Consider the following 20,304-nt stretch of genomic DNA (forward strand, 5'->3'; position numbering starts at 1 on the left):
ACACACTATCTATTACACAGGGGTTTGAAGACCATAACACCCTGGCTGCATTTGAACATGCTTAAAAAAATTAAATTAATTAAAATTAAACCCTAACTTTCTTTGGATACCTGTTTGGACATTTGGATGGTATATAATGGGATGCAGCTAGACTGGCAAAAAAAAAAAAGTGATTTATATGCGTTGTTTATGCGATATAACATTGTGCCACCGGATGGCAATGTGGAATCCCATTTTTCTCTACCTGTTTTCCCTGTTTTTTCCCAGGCCTCTCTGATGTGTCTAGATCCAGCCTTGATTTGTATGTATAAACTTTAGAAGAATGTACTGGTGCTTATTGTGTTGGTAATGGGAGCTCCCCGCCCCCTTGTCTCTCTCTCTCTCTCTCTCTCTCTCTCTCTCTCTCTCTCTCTCTCCATTCATTTTGTTTTCCTCTTTAATAACTTTGATTGAAAAAAACTGTATCTCAGAGCACATGCTTTGCTCAAGAAGAAGGTTGCCTCTCGTTTTGATCAGCATAATGAATTGAAGATGGAGCTGTCTTTGTAGATGATCCGGAAATTGCAGTTAGCACAGGATATGGCTCCTTGACTAGAAACTGGTTCTAGTTGTTCGGGTCATATTAAATATCCCAATCTGTTTCTAGTCCAATTGTGACAGAATCAGGAGTGCCAACTTGGCCCCGTGACAGTGGGTGCCCGGGGCCATGGGTGCCATGCAGTGTGCATGGCCCTGGCACCCAAATTTGTGGGTGCCCAGCCCCTTCATGGGGAATTTTGTGGGTGCTCAGGTACCCAGTGCCCCAGGGGGTTGGCATCTATGCTCTGAATAGCCACTTATTTCCATACATACCAACCCAGTTGAGATACCAACCAACCCCTGAGATCATCACTGGAGGCTCAACTCTGTGTACCTCACACTCTGAGATATGGAAGGTGACTATCACTGAGGTGGGCAAAAGGTACATCTGGATTTACTCTGGCTGATTTGCAACAGATGGGCAAGGATTCTGGTTTAAGAAATAGCAGCAACAATATGACACACACACGCCCCAAATGTATGCTCTGAATTGAAGAGAGGTTGGGGTAACCAGGAGTGGGGTTTTGTCTGGAAGTTCTGCTCGGATCTAGGACTCAGAACAAATCCCTGGGCTCAGAATTCTCAGATTCTAAATTTATGTCTTGTGCTGCCTGAAATCCAGGAGAGCCACTTGCCAGTACAGAGCTAGGTGAACCCAATAGTCTGGCTTGGTCTGAAGCAGCTTCTCACAATATGAGCATGAATGGGCAAAAAAGTGCTAGAAAATTGCCATGGAATTGTCACTGCAGCACAAACTTTAAGAACCTTTTAAAAAATAAAAATGCAGAAACTGCATTTTCTTCCTCCTGCCCCTTCCCATCTGCTTTCTCTGAATCAGTTTCCAGCTTGTAAATCTTATTCCCAGTAGGCTCTATACTAATTAGGTAACTAATAAAATTTAGCAAACGCCAGGCATATTATGAGAGTGATTGCGTGATTGCTGAAATATGCCTCATTAACACCCGGCAGGCACATCCCTTTGCTACAAAAATAAGCAATCACAGCAAAGGCCTTGCAAGTGGCGGTGAGGATAATTGTCCTCCCTGCAAACGAACTCCAGAGGACTGTTCAGCAAATGGATTCTTTGGCGATGTTGCATTTGGAGAGGTGTTTCAAAACGTGGCATCCTGGTCATACACAGTCCCTACATGTGAGCAGGTGCTCATATTTTGGGCTTTCGGTTCAGACAACTGTGGGCAACACATTGTTTAAGGAAGGAGGCGCGACGTTAGAGGTGAAGCTAGGAACATGGCCTCACCCCCATGTAAACATGGCAGTGCCTTACATGCGAGTAATGTGTTGCCATGCAACTGCTGGTCCATTACAGAGTTTAAGCAAACTGTCCCCAGCTAGCCCCTACCAACCTGTTTCCTTACTTGTAACCAGCTGAAGGGGGGCACTCCTGAGTGTCAGAATTGCCACGGTAAAACTCTGCAGAGAGGAGGATGAGGCAAGACTAGAATTAGCTGGCTCTGCCTGTTGTTGGCTCTGCTTCTATCTACTGTGAACTCTCTGCCTTCTGCCGTACCAGTTCTAATAAGCAACAGCCACCACTGCCATGCAGACTTTCTAGGGGTCCTGTTAAGAGCTTACTTAAGAAGAGCCTGCTAAATGAGGCCAGTGGCTCATTTGATCCTGCATCCTGTGATCACAGTGGCCAAGCAGATGCCTCTGGAAAACCTGCAAGCAGGTGCGCTCTCCCCTCCTGTGGTTTTTAGCATCCTGGCATTCAGAAGCATTGCTGCCTCCAACCTTGGAGTCAGAGCATAGCCCCCATGGATAATAGCCATTGATAGCCTTCTCCATGAATTTGTGTAATCCTCTTTTAAAATTGAGGGCCATCACTGCCTGCTGGGGTTCTGCAGTTTAACTGGATAGCTTTGCTTTCCAGCCCAAGTATACTTCCAGGGCTGCTTAGCTCTGCCTGATGGACAGGTTCCCACATAGCCGTGGCAGGGAGGCGGGGGGCAACAACCCACAAATGAACAGATAAATCACAGTTTGTGTATTTTCCATCTACCTCTTTTGTTTATTTATGCATTTCCTTACATCATTTTAACTGCCTTTCAGCTTAAAATACACTGCTCAACATGCCAGGGTATTGAAAAACAGCCGAATCAGCGCTCCTGATCTTTTTGACACATATATGTTTTGGAATTATTATTATGTTTAAATCTTTCTGTGTATGTCAGAATTTGTACTATGTGTTGTGGTGAAGAATCAGAAACCTCAAATGGTGAAAAAATCGTTTTGTGTCAAATGCTTGTCCTTGAGTTTGGTAGTGAAACTTTCAGACTTCTGTCATTGCGGCTCTAAATAAAATTAAATGAACCATGTGCAGGGGAGACCACAAAAGCAGAATTTTTTCTTTTGGGGCAAAATGCTCAACAATTTGTTTAGCAGCTCCACTTAAACTAATAGCCATAATTGGGAAGTTGCCTCCTCCCCCAATCCAGTTCTCTGATTGCTAATAAGAAAGTGACAGATCTGTAATTTTCCAGTGTGTTCTTTTGCTTCTGAATTCTATTGGTTGAAATGTCAGCTGCCCTGCTGGGTCAGAGTAAAGATCCATTTAGTTGTCAGGATTCAGTCCTACCAAAACTTAGAATCTGGAATCTCCTCAAGAGGAGGAGCTAAGGGAAATGGACCTCTCAGATGATCTGTGCACCATCGGCAACACTGAGGAGTTGGCCAAATCCAGGCCCAGATTAAGACCCTTAAACACTAGAAAGATTATGGTGCCTCCTGCATGCAATTCAAAATAAAAACAATATTAAACCATACAATAAAATTTTAACAAAGAAAACATAAATTTACTGAAACACATGGCAAGATCAGATTTCCTCACATTATTTCAGTCTATGTCAGTAGGATGCCCCGGTGGTTTAGGTGGGGATACTTAATAAAAAGGAGAACAGGAAAGATTGGAGAGGAGTGTGGAGTAGTGCGTAAAGAAGGCTAATGAAGGTCTGATTTTCCTCATGGTGACTACTTTGATGTTGTTGAGTTTTTATAAAAAATATCAAACTCTTTCATTCATATATATATATAGAGAGAGAGAGAGAGAGAGAGAGAGAGTGTCCCTGCTTTGCCGGGGCTCTAACCATGAGCTTAGTCTGCCTATTGGGAGATCTAATGCATTAATTCATTCATTTTCTCTCTCTCTCTCTCTCTCTCTCTCTCTCTCCACACATCAGCTTTTGCCAACCTGGTACCCTCTAGACGTTTTAAGACTACAACTCCCATCAGCCCCAGCCAGCTGGTTGTCAGTTCCTTGTTTTGGAAAGCCACACTGACATGATGTTTGTGAACCTTCTTGCAATAATAATAATAATAATAATAATAATAATAATAATAATAATACATATCTCAGCTGATATTGTGACTCAGATTTCATGCACCTGCTCCTACCTTTTCTGCCAGGGAAACTTGACAAGAGAGAGTGACAGACAACCTGTCTTTCACTTTGACTTTCCCGATAAAACACATGGCTAGTGAAGCAAAAACCCCACATCTTTTTGGGGGCCCACATCTTGCAGTCTTTCGACACGCTCCAGTTTGAGAAGAAAGGGGGTGGCTATTGAATGCATGAGCCAAGCATGCAGAGTCTGTGTTTCAGAAGATAACAGGTCATTGCCAGGGTAGCCTTTTGCTTGGAGGAGGCAGTCTCCTAGCACCAGGCTAATTCCTTAGCCAGCAGTGGCCTTGGTTTCTCCCATTCCTTTGGCTAGTGCTCTGCCTTTCCAGATGTGAGGTTATGAGTGACTCACTAGCCGTCATTGTCCCACCTTCTCCAAGCTCTTCTGAAGCCTTTTCTGTCTGCCCTCTAGGGTCCATGTAACACCTTCCTACAGATGCAACTGGAATGGGGGGAAAGCAGGGGGCAAATTTGGACCCTGGCTCATTCACTTCTAAACCAAAAGCAGCTGGGGGGGGGGAATCCAGAAAATGTTCTCTAGAAGCAATAGCAATGATAAGATTAATTATTAGGGGTGGGAAGAACTTACCCTGAGTAGCTTTTCATCTTTTTTTCTACTTTGTTGAGCTGACTGGTGGCTGCTTTCAGATGAGGTGGCAATTTGGTTTGCCAGGACCACTGACTCTGTTACCTTGCCCTTGTGGAGACCTTGTAGGACTGCATCTTCATTGCCAAGGCTAGGGAGATAGTAGACTTGTGGAAGTGGGTAGAGAGCAGCAGTGGAACTCTCCCCAGACCAAATCCATCAATGGCCCTTGCTTCATACGTCAAGTGTTTTTGTCCAACTGGAATGTGTCTTTGAACTCTGATCATGCCTCTTAGGAACATAGGAAGCTGCCTTATACCAAGTCAGGTCCATCTAGCTCAATATCCTCTACACTCACTGGCAGCAGCAGCTCTCCAGGATTTCAGGTAGAAGTCTCTCCAAACCCTACATGGAGATGCCATTGGGGATTGAACCTGGGACCTTCTGCTTGCAAGGCAGATGCTCTACCACTGAGCTATGCTTATGGCCTTTAAATCATGCCTCTTGTTTGCCCAGATGCAAAATAGAGAAGGGTGTGTCAAGTGTGTGTAGGAACTAGCCTTCTGTAAAAAGGTGATTTGGGGGGGGGGATAACCAGCCACAGATAACCAACATGCTTAAGCCTAATTAATGTGTGATGGGGTTAATGCCATAGAGTAAGATTCCTGCCTCTCTCCCTCACCTTGGGTAATCAAGCCTATTGCTCCCCTTCAGTCTACCTGAGAAGCTCAGTGTGTAAAGAGGTCTGAGCTGGTTGCTCCAAGCTCAGTCCACATGACTCTTACAAGATTCTCTTGTGTTCCTACACCAATAATTTGGAAACTTTCACCCCTGTAACTAAGCCAATTTTTATTGCCTGTTCAACTTTTTCTGAATGTTGTGTGGAAAAAGCACATGATTCTGACGTTTGGAGAGTTTGTAAGTAAAACATTTTAAACTTACCAAACATTTAGTCTTTTTCTACGTTATGTAAGAGGGAAGCTTTGGAACTCACATGGACATATTTTAAAGGTCTAACTGCCTATATTTCCATGCTTTGCTGCATATTGTGATTTTAAATCTCCTGGAGCTTTCTTGCCAAAGAGTATTTGCCCCAAACCTAGATCTTGGAATCCTCCTTTTTCTATTTTTCCACTAACAAAATCTGCATTTTTTTCTCTGCCCTCTTTTACTTCTGGTCCTGCCCACCATGGGCATGTGGCCATTGGAAGAATGCCCATAAGGGAAAGTGTCCCTCAGGCTTGAAACGGCATTGCTCTGATGTCAGTGTTGCAGTACATTGATTGGGTGACCTAACCTGGGCTGCTTGACAGCATTGACCTGTAAGCATAAAGCACTCACTGTTGGCAGCTGCCTGATGGTGGAGGCCAGAAATTGTAGTATAGGCCACTTAAGTAAAACACTGATTTCAAGAAGAATCGACTTGGAAGCCAGTGTTCAAGAGCATGTGCTACAAAATGGTCTTCAACCAGAGCTCTCTCATCTAGGGACTGGGAGGGACCAGGCAATTCTTACACTCCAAGAAAGGCCTTGGCAAGGATATTTATAAGCCTTGTGTATTCAGCAGCTCTTGGAAGAGATTGGAGAGGCATGGCTCAGTCCTGGATCTAATTTTTTTGTGGCATCCCAAGTGCTTCCTTCTTCTTCATCTTCCTCATCCATAACTTTTCATGAACGATGTGCCCTAGCTGCAAAGCCTGGAATGGGATCCAGGACTCATCGGATGTTTAGAAGTCTGATTTTGGCTTGGGAGACCCATCAGCCTTTGTCAATAACTTCCATTCTCAAAGTTTACAAAGCAGCGGGTGTTTGTTGTTGGCTCTGCCAGTTAGGCCTGGCAGCCTCAACTGTTCCCGCTGCTGCTTATCACTTCTAGACTTCATTCAGTGCTGGCAGTCTCAGGTCCTCCATCTGGACACCAGATTTGGCTGGGACCCTTTGGCGGATGATGCATGAGGCGGAACCGAGTATGAGAGCCCTCCTAGCTCCCTCCTTCTCCAGCCTTGTTGGCTTCTGACAAGAGTGAAATCTGTAAAGTATTAGCAGATACGGATAGGGACCCAAGGGGGACGTGTAAGGACAACAGCTGAGACATCAGTTAAAAGTCACAGCCAACTTTATCTTTCGGAGGATCCCAATGAGGAACCTTGAATGTGGGACCTAAGCAGATTTTGCAGGTTTTGTTTTCCATGTGATTTCTCCCACTGCCACCCAGTTTGGACTCCAAGTTCTGGGGGGCCCTTGGGCAAGGAGCTTCCAGTTGGTCCTTCCCCTTTGTGAGCGGACCAATATCCTCCTTGCCCATTTGCTTGCCCCCTTCCTCTGGGCCCAATCCACACAATCACATGGAAGGAGAGTGCAAGAGAAGGGGATGAAGAGGCTTTCTTTCTTCAGGCCTCAGGTTCAATCCCCAATGGCATGCCCAGTTAGGCTGGGAAATATCCCCTGCTTGAAACCCTGGAGAGCTGCTGCCAGTCAGTGTAGGCAATACTGGTCTGCCTCTTTACTGCAGCTCCCTATGTTCCTAGGTAGGTGGAAGAGAAGCAGCAGCAGAGTCTGGGGGGGGGGGGTGTCAGTCATGGCCCCTTCGCAGGGTTGTGGGCATTGGCAGGAGCCCAGCAATTCCAACTGCTGATGCTGGCTCTGTCTTGGGATCTGCTGCATGAAAGTTGTCCTGCACCCTCTAGCCTGCTGAGGGCTAGTCTGCTGCCATTTGAGGATGTTGAAGTAAGGTTCAACAACCTCAAGGTGGCATCCTGCCCTTTGTTTGACTCATGCAGCAAAATGCTTTGGGCCAGCCCAGGGTTAAACTGAGTCAGATCAGTGGACCGTTTAGACTATGGCTATTCTCTGTGACTAATACTGGCTGAAGGTCTTGCAGGTTTACATTTATTTATTGGAAAAAAAAGACTTTTATACTGCCTATTAGTCCCAACAAGGGCCCCTAAAGCTGTTTACACAAAATAACCAAGTCAAACACCATCAAGGAACATGAATTGAAGCCCATGAATCAAAAGGAGCAGCGTTAAAACCTTCACTCAACGCTTAAAATGCCGCATAGGATAGGCATCTTTTCAGTGCTTGCCTAAAGGCCCTCAGGGATGGGGCCGATCTCACAGTTGGGTGTTGCCACAGAAAAGGTCCCATCTTATGTTCTCTCCAGCTGAATCTGTTCTGGCATTGGGACTTCTAACCAGGCTTTTGAAGGTTATCTTAGCCCATGAGGAGGTTCATGGTTTTTGAAGCAATGCAAAACCCTGCAAGTTCTGTTTACCAGAGGTGAAAATGTGATGGCTGCCCACCATGCTGCAAGCAGTGATTTGCTCTCAAAATGCCTTCAACTCTCTTTAACAACCCGTTGCCTGTTTGCAGAACTATTGTCTATCAAAACAACTTTTTGTGTCCAGCGAACTATACTGTACATTCCCTATCTTTTAAAATATTCTTCTTCTTCTTCTTTTCACAGCTGTCCCAGCACACATGCAAATCCAGGCATTTAAACATTTCTTGCTAACTGCTGACAACTTTTAAAGGTAAGCACAAAACATCACTATGTGAATTGTTTCTATTAACTACACTGTTTCAGTTATTTATTTCACTTGGGAGTGAAGATCAAGTGCGAAAGGGGATAAAAATACCAGTTCTCTGGTCATACCTATCAGATAAAAGTCTCTCGTTGCAGAAATAAATATATTCAGAGCCAAGGCAATATGCAAATTGTGTTAATGGAGTGATAGAGATGGAAGCTGACTATGACATTCATGGTATTCAGAACTGACTGGAGACGTGAGACTCAGGTTTTTGGATTCAGTATGTCTCATGGCCTCTGATCCTGTGTGCGGTTTGTGCTTCTGCCCAGTTATGGGAGTTGTGAACCTGACTTCCATCAGCAGTGTACATCAGGCTGTGCAGTTAATAAAGCCTCAGGATGACGGGTCATTGTGGTATGTAAATGTGGGTAGGCAGGAAGGTTTCACTAGGAAGGTGCCTTGAAGGTAGGAAAGGTGGGGAGGCAGGGGGAGAGAAATTAATTCAGTTCACATCTTAATGCAAACCTACGCAATTCACAGTTCCTGAACAAATACAAGAACCAAATGCAGTTATCCTTCAAAATTCACACTTCTCTGAATTTTGCAATGCAGTTCTTCAACCAAAAAACGCCTATGAAAAATGTGTACGTTAGAGGGAAGTGCACACAACAATGGGTGTATTGGCATACTGTATTTGGAAAAATTATTTGCAGAAATGCATATATTACAAAAAAGGATATGTTAAGAAAAATGCCTATGAAAATGTGTAGGAATTCATAGACTTTAGAATGGAGAAATTAAAAACTGAGCAAATCTGAAATTGTCAACTTTGTCCCTTCCTCCTTGAAGGCACTGAGCAATGGGTTGGCTGCCATAGCTTTGGTGTTCTGTTTCATGGCATTGCCTTGTTTTGCGCATCACCCATCCAGCTTGGGCAGTTGGCAGCAGGAGTTAGGATTGTTGGTTGTGGACCAGGGTTAGCAGCCATCTCTTTTTCTGTCATCTGCTGCAGGTTCTGTTATCTCCCTACTACTTTGTATAGTGTTGAACCAGAGGAATTAAATCTTTGTGGATTGCTTATGAACAGGGTTGATGTGCATCTCCCAGACTAGTGTGCAGATCAGAACTTAGACTGTTAACCAGCATTTGCACATCCTGATTGTTCCAGCGTAGTTGCTGGTTCAACGACAACAACAAAATCAATATGCATTTTAAAAAGCACAAGTTTTGGCATGTATTTGCATGGAAGCTCAGTTCAGATATTGGAAGGAGCACACAGTTTGGAATGTATATTTGTATACAGATTCTAATAAACATATTTATTTTTTATAAACTTCTGAAATATAATTTGTTCTGAAACCTATTTCAAGAGAACATGTCTGTATGCATTTAAATGTGAATCTTTACACGCATTTTTTTTTGTAAAGAAGCTGATAAATGCAGAAAAATGGGACAGAGGAGATTGACGGATGCATGCATGTAAAAGAGATGCAGATTGAGAATAGGCTGGTCAATCCGTCTCAAGCTTCAGAGAACATAGGGGCTCTGCCTGCTGTTTGTTCACCTTGGCCCTTGATGGACCAAGATCACCGTTTCTACTACACCATCTTTTTGCCACCTCCAGGCATTTGGTACTTTTTAGTTTAGGGGAAAGGCGAGTAAGAGGTGACATGATAGAAGTTTGTAAAATTATACACGGCATGAAGAAAGCGTACAGATAATTATTTATTTTCTCTATCTCTCATAACACCAGAACTTGTGGACATCCAATGAAGCTGAATGTTGGAATATTCAGAAGGACAGATAAAAGAAAGTCCTTCTTCACACAGCACATAGTTAAACTATGGAACTCACTCCCACAGGAGGCAGTGATGGCCACCAATCTGAATGGCTTTAAAAGAGGATTAGACAAATTCATGGAGAAGAAGGCTATCAATGGCTACTAGTCATGATGACTATGCTCTGCCTTCACAGTTGGAGGCAGCAATGCTTCTTAATACCAGTTGCTGGAAACCACAGGAAGGGGGAGTGCTCTTGTGTTCAGTTCCTGCTTGCAGGCTTCCCATGGGCATCTGGTTTGCTACTGTGAGAGCAGGTTGCTGAGGCAGATGGGCCTCCCTTCAGACCTCCACCATCTCCCAAGCACTACAGCAGCTGCCTGTGGGGACTGCGCTTGCTAGCTTAATTCCCACCATTTGTGCTCAGGTTAGATTCAATTCATTGATTTCCTGTTCAATGAAGCCATCATCCGTGCATATGCTGTTGCTCCCGGATGCACAACAGATGTCAGAACTGTAACAAACCCCAGCTTAACTCTTGTGATTTCAAATCTGGTGGAAGATGGTGTGAGGGAAAACTCTTCAGAAGTATTTCTCAAGAAACTATAGGGATACCTATGGATTGTGGCTAACAACACGTGGACTTGGTTTCACATACCAGCGGTGGGTGTGCAATGGAGCCAGAGTAAAGAGTACTATATACACAGCTTCTATCTGCAGTTCCAAGGCTTACTACATGGGGCAGCTTCGCACACAGATCCTGGCATCTCCTGCCAACTTCTAACTCCTGCAATTTATTTCTTCCATTTAACTGTACCGGCTCAATTGCACCATGATGCATTTTTTAAAAAATGCTATGGAAAAGCAATATGTGCCACTTAAGAAGGGCAAAATACAGGAAGTCATCAGCCAACTAAAATAGTCTTGCAAAAGGATCCAGTAAATTTTACAATGTCTGGCTGCCATTTTTAGAATCTGAAACCAAAAACTATAACATAATACTAGGCCAGGCAGACTGTAATGGGTGGATTTTTGGAATGTGTTCCTCAGGTTCAATGTTTATTACCATTTCATTTTTTGCATTGTTTTTCAATTTGAATTTTGCGACAAATTAGAATAATGAAGTGGATTTTTTTTTGTTTTTTTTTTTTAAAAAAATAACAATCCTATTTTTAGCAAGAATTAGCCAGCTATTGTGCTGAAAGTATCCTGGATTTTGTAGCTTCTATAGCCCAAAGGCAGTTGACCTGGAGGGAATGTATGTATTTGCAGTGGGGTGTATGTATGTGTGTGATCGTGTTCATTGTGTAGAAACAGACAGAGAGGCAGAGGCACCGGCGTGTACACTGAAGTAAGTTTCTTTGGTTTCTACCCTGCTTTACAGTCAGGATTGATTCCCTAAGCAAAATATAAAGGAAATCCACACAAATTGATATCAGCACATCTTGTGTGTTTGTGTGTAGGGGAGAATAGTTCTGACCCCTAGCATTTGGTGATGCTACCCAGGTTCTAGTGCTGAGTGAAGCTGATGGGAGTCAGATGTCCAAAACAGCTGAAGGGCAAGAGGAATTTGCTCTAGAGAAATAATAATAATAATAATCCTTCCCAGAGAAGGATCTGGGTTGAGTGGTGTCAAGTGGGAAGAGGGCTGTTGCATTTGTGTCCTGCCTGCAGGCTTCCCTTGGGGGCATCTAGTTGCCCCCTATGAGAACAGGACTTTGGACTAGATGGGCCACTGGCCTGATTCACCTGCAGGAACATGTACCTTCAGACTATTGTTCTTTATTAAGCTCTTTAGTTCTTTTTTGCCAATGCAATCCGGAATCATTAAAATCATCATAAAACAAAGTATAGCAAAATACAAAACACATTCATATTTTTAAAAGGCAGGATTAAAAGATTCCACCCGCTAAAGTTGGTGTTATACGCTGAAACCATCTTGCCCCGGTGAGCAATCTGGCTGCTGAGTTCTGCACCAACTGCGGAACAGTCTTCAAAGGCAGCCCTGTGTATAATGCGTTGCGGCAATTAACCTACAGGTTACTAGAGTGTAGTGACCAAAAGTGGCAGAGAAGGGTCTGTCCCTCAACTGCTTCCTGGGACCATTTCAGGCTTGAACTTTGAACTCAGGACTTCCTCATGCAAGCCATGTGCTCTACCGCTGAGCCAAAAAGACAGGAAGGCGCGTGGAGCTGTCATTGAAGCCAAAGGGGTTTCCAATATCTTTATTTCATTATTCTACAAGATATATGTGTGTGTGTATGTGTCTCAGATTGCTTTATGGTTTGGTGCTGCTTGTTTTAAAGCCATTCAAGGCTGGTGTGCCGGCAAGGCTGGGTGCCAGCCAGGAAATTCCATGAAACTAAAGATGGACCCTGTACAAACAGCCTAACATGCCTCAGATGTCTTTTTAATATCGGAAAATGGAGGGTAATAAGGAGCACATGGGAGTTGCAAATAATGAGATTATTAACAAATATACTGAAATGAAGACATTTGACTGCACCATTTAAGCAACAACAAGAGCAACACCCTGCACGGCTCCCCCCTCCCACCACGTTTCATCTGGGGTTACTTTCTCTTCCTCTCTGCTCCTCTCTTTAATGGGGATTCTCACAGTTTATAGCTCCATAATCGCTTGTAGACATATATATTTAGATGTTCCCTCCCTTGCAGACAGAAGAAAGCTGAGTCTAGCACAGAGAATTGCATAAAGATGGAGTGGTTGGAAGCGATTCTAGTAAAACAGAGAGTGGAAAACGAGCCCTGGGTCTGAAATGGAAAAGAGGGTCTTCTGGAAGGAAACAAGTGAACCAAGAGAAAAGGAAAACGTATAAAGGATGGGTGAGAGTTCAGCAACAAGCCCATGGCTGGAGGCTGCAATACTTCTGAATGCCAGTTGCTGGAAACCACAGGAGGGGACAGTGCTCTTGTGCTCAGGGCCTGCTTGCGGGTTTCCCTACAGGCATCTGGTTGGTCACTGTGAGAACAGGATGCGGAACTAGATGGGCCATTGGCCTGATCCAGCAAGATCTCCTTATGTTGCTAAGATATTATTATACAGGAATGAACTTTATTGCGTTCTCAGTCATCTAGAAGCAAGGGCAATTAAGGCAAGAGTTTCCAGCCATAAAAAACCTACATAGGATGAGATGTTACATAAGACAGAAGCCATATTACACTCTCTGTAAAAATGGGAAGAAGAAGAAGAGTTTGGATTTGATATCCCGCCTTTCACTCCCTTTAAGGAGTCTCAAAGCGGCTAACAATCTCCTTTCCCTTCCTCCCCCACAACAAACACTCTGTGAGGTGAGTGGGGCTGAGAGACTTCAGAGAAGTGTGACTGGCCCAAGGTCACCCAGCAGCTGCATGTGGAGGAGCGGAGACGCGAACCCGGTTCCCCAGATTAGGAGTCTACCGCTCTTAACCACTACACCACACTTAGAGAGACCTAAGTCCATTAAAGGGTCCTGCCCCTTTACCAGGCGGGTTTAAAGACATCAATGTCTCTGTAGCAATTAAAATGGCTTCGTCTTCACCTTACGGCTTTCATTGGCTTCATTCTGCTGCTTTTATGGAGTAACTGCTTTCTTTTATTCTGGTTCTTTGGCTTTTTTCCATTGTCAGTTTATTTTTTTGTTGGAAGCATCCTTGAGGATCTTTATAATGGAAAGGTGAGGTTCTAACAACAGTGATAAGCAAACCAATGGTACCTTCACATTGTCAGTCTGTGACCTCCTTTTCTAGTCAGCAGTGGGTGTCCATCAGGTTGCCAAACTAAGATTCAGGGAACAAGTGAGACCATTCCAAAGTGGCTTATAAAATCTTCTTGAAGCCACCTAATCAAGCCAGTATGAAGGTGGTTTGATTCAGTGGATCTTGATCAGGGAACTATAAGTAGCCTTAAAACAACGGAATTCTATCCTGAAAGTTGTGTGTTTCACAAATGACATCATTCTTCTGACAAGCGTCACAAATGACATTTATTTATTTGTTTGTTTTATTTAACAAGACAGACGTGGCTGCTTAATCATCCCCCCCCCAAAAAACCCCTCTAAAAGAGCAATCCTAATCATGTCTACTCAGAAGTCAGCCCTATTGAATACAATGGGGCTTACTCCTACAATGGCAGGTTTAGGGTGGCATTCAAAGTCGTTTGCATAAAATAATATAAAAAGTTCACAAGAAAATGTTGATAAAACCAACTGGCATTTAAAAGCAAGGAGGCATAATAACACTGTCAAAGCACAGATACAAACAGCAGTTCTACAGACCAAATGTGCATCGTAAAGTTACATGTCTAAGTAGGCTTGCCTGAACAGAAAAGGTTTTAGCAGGCATCGAAAACAGCACAATGAAGTTGGCTACCTCATATTAACGGGCAGGATGTTCCAGAGAATAGCTGCTACCATAACAAAAGACCGATTCCTCGCAAGTGCAGAAGGAATGTTATACAGCACTTGTCCATAATGCTGGTATTAGTGTTATTTCTAGGAAATTAGAAAGGCTATTTCTGAAGAGCACCTTGTCACCAGGTTTTCATGCCCTTTATCTGAGCCCTGAATCATGAGAACTAAGTGGGAATTGGAGAGGATGAGAAACATGATTTTAGCATTACCTCGCTGGCCTTGAGTAAGTTTTTTATGGAGCAATTTTCCTTTGGACAGCACACTTGTAAGGATCATCATTACATCTGCTTGCTCCAGATTGTCCCGGAGAATTTAGTTCTTCCTTTTGATAAACTAATAGTTTTCACGTTGCATTAGTATTGGGGTTTTGGAAAGGGGTACGGAAATGGCAGATGTGCCAAAGGAAAATAAAAGAATAGATTTGTTGGAAAGAGGCCTCCTTTGTTTGACGGAGACCTACAGATGCTGCAAGCCATCACATGGGCTTGCCTATCCTGAGTTCTTTCCCAGCAGAAAGGATGAGTAGTTTTGCAAGAGAGGTCATGATGATCCTGCCTCCCATATATATTTTCTGGCCCCACTACTTTGTAAAGACACAAAATTTCAAGAGGTGTACCCTTTAACTGATTGATGACTTCAAGTAATCTCTTAAAAGCCATTTTAAACAACGAAAGAGGTGCATCTGACTAATCAGGCAACATATCTTTTTTTAAAATGCTTATTTTAAAAAGAAGCACTTATATGCTTAAAAAACTATTACTACTACTACTACTATTACTATTTATTACCTGCCCTTCACCCTAAGGTCCTGGGGAAGGTTACAAAGATTAAAAACAACATTCATATTAAACTACAATATTAGACAAATTAAGAACAGTGTACAACAACTCTGTTGCGGATGCATCATCCCCATATTCATTTTCTCCCTTTCTTCAGCAACAATAGTTTCTCAACCTGCTGAATTCTCTATCAACTCCTATGGATGCATAGAATAATTCAGCCTCCTGGCTTAAGTTTCTAGTCCTCATTGTGCTATCCGGATATAGGTTCTGCTGGTGCAAACACCAAGACTTGGAACAGCATAGAGTGCAGAAAAGGATGACTACTAATCATCCATTGCTACTTCTAGTAACATTTCCATCTCTACCGAGCAATTTCCCTTTGTCTGGTCTGCTGGAGCCTACGTTGCAGTCGTGTCATTAAGCTCAAGTACTAAAAATATCTCCAGGCACCGGGGAGGAAACTGTTGCTAGTGCAGGTAACCAGATCCACACATTCTTGGCTTTGTCTCCTGTAAGGAAATGACATAGGAAGGAGAGAGAGAGAGAGAGAGAGAGAGAGAGAGAGAGAGAGGGAGCGCAGGGAAGGGACCCTGTTAGTTACAGATTTGATTTATCAAGCCCAATACTGCCTTGACAAATAGGTTTTTAATCAAGCCTCTTTTTGAAATGAGGAGTTTCGAAATCAAGGTGAAAACCAGCAGGCCATGCATGTGATGTGAGTGCCTTCATGGGACACCTGTTACATATATTTGCTGTGATGTCATCCCGCTGGCCCAGTTGTGCTAGCTAGGATGTGCCATAGCCTCAGGAGGTTCATGAAATGGTGTGTTTGGTAGATGGCTCCAGAGAGTGGAGTAGTGTGTTGGCAAAGCATCCTCTGATTTCACTGGGCCTCTTGGCTGGATCAGACCAATGGCTCATCTAGTCCAGCATCCTGTTCTCACAGTGACCTCTCAGATGCCCCATTAGTAGGTTCTGAGTTGTGATTATAGTATTCAGAAGCACACTGTATCCAACAATAGATGCAGAACACAGGCATCATGGCTAGTAGCCACTGATATCTGATCTCACTGGGAGGACCCCTGGCAGCCCTTCCAAGACTTCTGAAACAATGCTGATCTTTGACCTTCAATGACTCTTCCCCCTGGTGATAGCATGCAGTTGCTCCCATGTGCAGGATGGTTGTTTTCTGTATTAGGACCACAAAAACACCATAAACATGAGTTAATGGTGATGTGCTAAATTGCAGTGCTGTGCCTGGTGGCGGCTGCACCGTACTGGCGCTCTGCAGCGAAAGTGCCAATGCAAACCCTGATTTTAAACAGCCATAGTGTGCCCAGATAGTTATGCAACTTGCAGCCCAAATTAAGTAACATCACACAATTTGCATGATTTAGTCTACCCTTCATGAACTGGAATAAGAAGTCAGGCTTTGAGCAACAAATTTTATGCTTTTTGGCTTGCATTAAACGTGGCTGCACATGTTTATTCCTAGAGAGCTGGGATCAGGTACCACCTTCCTATAAAATGTAGGCTCTGTTCTCCAAACTCCTTGTAGCTGAAGGGGAATAATTATCAGAAACAAACAAAATTAGCCCTGCATGCTTTGCTCAAAACAATAAAGCTCTCCCATTTCCCAAACACTTCATCTTATATAGGCATCCCCCCCCCTTCTGTGACATAAGAGCCATTTTCGTATTCCTGTTAAGCAGGAATGGAATTACAGGGGCTTTCCTTTTCAATGGGGCCACATGGATTTGCTTATGGAGGGCAGCTCTAGGAAGGGCCAGAGATCCTTCAGCCTGAGCCTCAGAGCTTGCAGTCAATAAAGTCATTGACATGCTCCTCAGTAGATAAACAAACACTCTTCTTTCTTTCTTTTTTTTGGGGGACAGACAGGAAGGATGGAAAATGATTCATAGGAAAATGGAGTATAAAATATACACTAGCATTAGGTATTACATGTGCCGAGTTTTTGTTGGCTGCCCAAGAATGCTGAGGTTTCTCTCAAAGGCTGATGCCATTCTGGAACAATGTCATTGTGGAGAGTTTGGTCAAGATGAGACAATCGTGTCTGGCCAGTGCTCACCAGCGAGAGGACTAATGTGTTATTTGGCATTTGGAAACTCTTTGGCAGGCAAGATTTCTTGAGTGTCTACTCATCTAGTCGGCTGTGGCATTTTGCAAAGAGAGCTGGCCACTGTGCTGAGAATGCCCCACCCCCACCTTGGCGGCCTGCCTTATTTTCTTTCCTCCCTCCACAGTAGCCACAGAACCAGCCCCGAGTCACCATGTAACATCCTTGGGCAGTTAGCAGGGACCCTGATGCCCCAAAGAGCTGGGCAGCTGCTCTTTAAATTTCCCACAATGCCTCAGAACAATAGTACATCAGGGTGACTGTCTCTTGAAACAAGCATGGAGAACCTGTGGCTCTCCAGGGGATGCTGTTGGACTACATTTCCCATCATCCCTGATGTTTGGCCATGCTGCTGGGAATTGGAGTCCAACAGCATCTGGAGGGCCAGAGGTCAAACCTCACCCCCCTCTATAATTTTTGTGATAGGTTTTCTACAGTGCTTGGGGGCAGAGGCAGAAGCCCACCAGCCGCCTCACCAGAATCTTAATCCCCAAACTAAAATTGGTTGTGGGGATATTGCAGCATGTCTGCTGTCTCTGTATCGGCACAGGGTTCTGAGTACACAGAGAAAAGTCAAAATTTGCAAGTGGGGCCCACTGTTGAATGCATTTTATGGTATGTGCACATACTTCTTTATAAATAACTTGGATGAAGGAATTGAAGGCATACTCATCAAATTTGCAGATGACACCAAAATGGGAAGGGTGGCTAATGCTGCAGAAGACAGAATTGGGGTTCAAGATGACCTTAACAAATTGGAGAACTGGGCCCATACCAAAAACATGTATTTCAATAGGGGCAAATGTCAGGTTCTACTCTTAGAACCAGCTGCATCAATATAAGATGGGGGACACCTGGCTTGCCAATAGTACATATAGAAAGGATCTAGGGGTCTTAGTAGACCATAAGCTTAACTAGAGGCAACAGTGTCATGCAGTGGCAAAAAAATTGTAGGCTGCATCTACAGTATAGTGCCTCAACCAAGGGAAGTCATAGTACTACTCTATTCTGCCTTGGTCAGGTCACACCAGGAGTACTGTGTCCTATTCTGGGCACCACAATTTTAGAAGGATATTGACAAGCTGGAATGTGTGCAAAGGAGGGTGACCAAGATGATCTGGAAACCAAGCCTTATAAGGAACAGTTGAGGAAGTGAGGTATCTGTAGCCTAGAAAAGAAGAGATTGAGAGGATATACAAGAGATATCTTCAAATATCTAAAGAGCTGTCACATGGAAGATGCAGAAAGCTTGTTTCCTTCTGATATGGAAACTAGGACATGAACCAATGGCTTCAAGTTACAAGAAAGGAGATTCAAATTAAACATCACCAAGAACTTTCTGACAGTAAGAGCTGTTTGGCAGTGGAGCGGACTACCTTGGAAGGTGGTGGACTCTCCTTCCTTGGAAGTTTTCAGGCAGAGGTTGGATGGTCATTTGTCATGGATGCTTTAGTTGAGATCCCTGCATAGCAAGGAGTTAGACTAGGTGACTCTCAGGGTCTCTTCCAACTCTACTATTCTATGATTCCACATCATCTGTTTAACATTTCGTAATCCTGTGTTGGTAGTCCACTGTAAATCACTATTCCTAGCCCTGCCAAAAGCTTTGCAAACTGTTGGACAGCTGCCCCTTTGCCTCTACTCTCTCTCGCTGTCTCCCAAAAAGTTAATTCATACCCTTTGGGGCATAAACCTTCATTAGCGTGATTAGTTCCCATTTAAGTCAACTCAACGGCAGCTCAGCATATGGTGTTTGGCAGCACCGAGACCTCGACTCGCTGCCAGACCAATGGCAGCCGTCGAGTGAAGTCACCGGCGGATCTTTTGGAGAAGGGGGGCTCCATTTGTTTGCTTTGGCAAGGTGAGCACCTGCCTGAAGGGAGCCGAATATGAAAGAGTGACATTAATTGTTTTATTTTTAAAGGGCCAGGCCAAGCCTTTGGCAGTGGCCAGAGAGCCTTAATTAATCCCCTTTGTATTCTGACTGACGTGCATTGAAATGGCTCTGGAAAAGTCTGATCCATGCCGAAGCAGCATTAAGTGCTTGAAAGGGAGATGGCGGGAAGAGACAGGCAAGGTGGAGAAGGGGATGGGGAGCAATCAGAATGAAGAAGAACAAGATTTCTGGAATTTTCTGCCATTTTCCTTCCAAATCCTTCAGGTTGCCTGTTTATGGGAAGATGTCAGAGCACCATTTGCACACACCTTCTCCCAGCTACATGTAGCAGAGTGGCCCATGCCCATCTCAGGGGCAGGGAGTCTGGAGGGAGGGGTGTAGAAGAATTTCAGTGAAAGCAGAAACAGGGGAGGAAATTGCCGACATTGACTAATTCGTCCCATGCCTGAAACAGATATCAATCCAGTGAATATGGTTGGTATCCGTTCTTGTTGCTTTCAGTTCATGATGATACATAATGGACTATGCCCACCCCCCATTTGCACTGTGTTTACTTTGCATTGAAACAAATGGGGCAGAATAACATAATTTATGCATTTAATTACATACATACTGTAAGTTACATAATTTTGCCACAGCAGAGAGTGCAACAAGCAACATAGTTTTGAGTGGAAGATGAACTGAAGGAAAACGGAAACAGTGCTGCATGCTGCAGCTACAGGGCAGAATGAGAGATGATGCTTTGTTACATCCTAGCTGGAAGACAAGAGAGTTATTCCAGTGGTGCAGCTGGGCAGTGAGCTGGAGTCCTGCTGCTGCTGTTCTCCACCTGGTCTGCTCATGAGCCATAAATTAAGGGGCCTGGTGTGGTCCTCTGCACTGTTGTCACTGAGGCTGTGAGTTAGAATTTCCCGGCAATTCTGCCTCTGTGATTGGGCTGGGAAGCCTTCTATTAAGGACTTGCTTGAAGGGCTGAAGCTGAGATCAGCATCAGACCACTTTCACTCCTCCAAGCCAATCCTCCAGCCTATGTCAGCTCCAGGTTCTGAGAATCGGGTGCTGGAGCAGGTGGGCCATCAACCTGACCCAGCAGGCTCTTCTTATTTTCTTATGGCAGCCAGAAAACTGTAAGTGGGACCCACCATGGATCTTATTTACATTTTCCCATTCACATCATCTATTGAACTT

General features: G+C 44.0%; 1 protein-coding gene across 2 annotated transcripts in view; it reads left to right on the forward strand.

Moving 5' to 3' along the window:
* The window catches only part of ZNF469 (zinc finger protein 469), a 245,244-nt gene that overhangs the window by 66,700 nt on the left and 158,240 nt on the right, over positions 1-20,304 (forward strand). For both annotated transcript variants that reach the window (XM_053399953.1, XM_053399954.1), the window contains exon 2: positions 8,050-8,116. The gene's annotated coding sequence lies outside the window, so the exon portion shown is untranslated. The remainder of the gene's footprint in view (positions 1-8,049; positions 8,117-20,304) is intronic.

The sequence above is a fragment of the Podarcis raffonei genome, chromosome 8 (assembly GCF_027172205.1).
Source record: "Podarcis raffonei isolate rPodRaf1 chromosome 8, rPodRaf1.pri, whole genome shotgun sequence".
In the NCBI taxonomy this organism is placed as follows: domain Eukaryota; kingdom Metazoa; phylum Chordata; class Lepidosauria; order Squamata; family Lacertidae; genus Podarcis; species Podarcis raffonei.